Source organism: Centroberyx gerrardi, chromosome 23 (assembly GCF_048128805.1).
Source record: "Centroberyx gerrardi isolate f3 chromosome 23, fCenGer3.hap1.cur.20231027, whole genome shotgun sequence".
Classification (NCBI taxonomy): domain Eukaryota; kingdom Metazoa; phylum Chordata; class Actinopteri; order Beryciformes; family Berycidae; genus Centroberyx; species Centroberyx gerrardi.
In genome coordinates this window covers 3,278,054-3,280,972 of record NC_136019.1, presented here as the reverse complement: position 1 = coordinate 3,280,972, position 2,919 = coordinate 3,278,054, and positions in this window count along the sequence as shown.

The following is a 2,919-nucleotide window of genomic DNA, read 5'->3' as shown; positions in this document are numbered from 1 at the left end:
AAGACAAACAGCTGCGATGGAGGGAGTCAGCGGAGGGACAGCGAGGTGTTTAGACCTCAGAAGTATTTGGGGTGAAATTTTTTGATGAAATCTGTTTCAGTTGAAGCCATTCACGTCACGATCCCACCGCTCCTGGCTCCGACTCCGCATCCACACACACACCTTTCGTACAGAAGTAGCAGCCATGGCTCCACAAAAAGCCATAATTAAAAATTTGGCTCTCTTTCTCCTCATCCTCATCCTCGTTGTCATCTGCTCATAAATTCGCTGGCTTCCACTGCACATCGACTTATAATTGAAACCGTAAACGCCGACTTCAGTGGCCTCCGTGTTTACTTCCGTGCATGCGGGTCAGTTCAGGACCGTGACCCGTTCACACTGGAATCTGATATTGGCCACATTTAAAAAATAATGTGAACAGCCAAACAAAAAAATCGGATCTGAGCAATAAATCCGAATTAAGCATTAAGACTCGCAGTGTGAACGTAGTCGTTGTTAATAGAACTGCAGTCGAACACGTTGCTGCATACAAATGTGTGTGTATCCTCGCTGTGGCTTCGTGTGTGTTTACTGACGCTCCACTACCAGCCGGAGATGTTAGCGCAGAGATGTAAACGGACGAACGGGTGAAATGGAGACGCTTTTCCACAAGGCAGCACAACCAATCACATGATGTTAGACGCTCCTGCAGCGAGGGCCCGCTGTGTGTTGGAAGAGTTGGATCTGGTTTCCGGGCGAACTGCGGACGCCCGACGCTAACGCTTTGTTTTCTCCGCAGACACGACCTTTCGTTCCTACGAAGCAGCTGGAGTTTGTTTTCCGCAGCGAGACGCGCCGCCATCTTCAGCCCACAACTCTTTTTTAATTTTTTTATTTATTTTTTTAAATTATTTTTTATTGGGTGAGTAAGGGTCTGAATACAATACATTCGATCTTCAACATGTTACATAATCATCATTTCTTCAAAATAAAAAATAAATAAATAAAAAAAATAAATAAATAAAAAAAAAGGAAGACAAATTTCATGATTTGACCCTGTTTAAGTTGCTCATCCACAAATATCATACAGTCACCTATGGTTGTCATCACAGGTAATATAGCATCCCCACCCACACATACATATACACACTTATCACACATACACACACACACGCAAACACACACACACACACACACACACACAACAAAACAAAATAAAAACGAAAACAGGGTTCCTTAAATTTTATGGATGCTGGGTGATCGTGATTTTGCGGCTCCACTATCTACAGAGCTTCATAAATTGAGCCCACAACTCTCATAATAATAATAATAATAATAATAATAATAATAATAATAATGACAACAATAACTCGCACATAACATCCAGCCAACCCTCCGTCTCAGCAGGCGCAGGCTGAGCGGACGGCCGACCCCGCCGGCTCCAAACAGCCCGCTGAGCAGTTCAGAAACCGCTTTGTGGACTAGGTGGGGAATGTACACTATGCTAAGCAAACGATTAAGATGGACGTGCTGCTGGCTCCGACCGACCGGGACTCTCTGAGTGTGTGTGTGTGTGTGTGTGTGTGTGTGTGTGTGTGTGTGTGTGTGTGTGTGTGGTTGAAACCATTTGGTGGTTTTGGGAAGCTGGACCGCTGCGACCACAGCATTGCTCAGTTTGAGTGTCGACCGCTCGCTGCAGAGTTCCCATGACACTCAGAACGTACGTCTGTGTTAGTGAGCGAAACGTGTGTGTGTGCAGGAGTGTGTGTGTGTTGAGTGTGTGTGTGTGTGTGTGTGTGTGTGTGCGTAAATCGGCGACACGGCTGCGGTGGAAATTGTGAGCGCTCTACATTTGGTTGGTTTGGCTGTGGGAGCCGGAGTTTGTGTGTGTGTGTGTGTGTGTGTGTGTGTGTGTGTGTGTGTGTGGTGGGATTGGCTGTGGAGGTTGGGGAAGGAGAGGAAGGTGGAACAGGGGCCATGTGGCACTCATTACCTCAGAGAGAGAGAGAAAGAAAGGGAGAGAGAGAAGGAAAGAGAGAGAGAGATTTGCCCTCCTTTCCTTTCCCCTCCTCCATCTATTTACTCTTTCAGCAGTTCTTCTCTTTCAAATATTCCTATCAACTGAATTGAATTGCAAAATTGAACTGAACTACCGCATGGCTTTAGATTATATTGTTGTTGTTGATATGATTGTTGATATTTGTTCATTACTGTTTATTCATTATTAATTATTAGTTAATGTTGCAAACTTACCTGTACTGCTTTGGCAACATAGAGTTAGTTTTTTTTCTTGTCATGCCAATAAAGCATATTTGAATTTTGAAAGAGAGAGAGAGAAAGAGAGAGAGAATTTTCCTCCTACTTGTTTCGGTGACCCTTCCCTGGTCAGCCTGGGTCAAACTGTCCAGATCATTCTTTCCTTTTGGCTGCCGTGTGTGTGTGTGTGCGTGCGTGTGTGTGTGTGTGCGTGTGTGCGTGCGTGTGTGCGTGTGTGTGTGTGTGTGTAAAACAGGGGAGCCTCAGCTACTGGTGGTTTGTTTCTGTAACACAGTCTCTCTCTCTCTCTCTCTCTCTCTCTCTCTCTCTCTCTCTCTCTCTCTCTCTCTCTCTCTCTCTCTCTCTCTCTCTCTTTCTATTGCTCTCTCTTTTCTCCCCCCCCTCTCTCTACCCTCCCCCTCCCGTTTTCTCTTACTTTCTCACCTCTCTCTCCCTCTCTCTCTCTCTCTCTCTCTCTCTCTCTCTCTCTCTCTCACACCAACACACAAACTCTCTTCCCCCTACCTTTCTCTGTTTCTGTCTCTCTGTCTCTCCTCCGTCAATTAGACTCTCTCAGCAGCCAATTATGCTCCTCCAATCCCGCATGACGTCACGCACCCCTCCTCCTCCCATCCTCTCCAAAGCGTCGCCGGAGGAGGAAGATGCTTCAGTGAGGGGAACGGG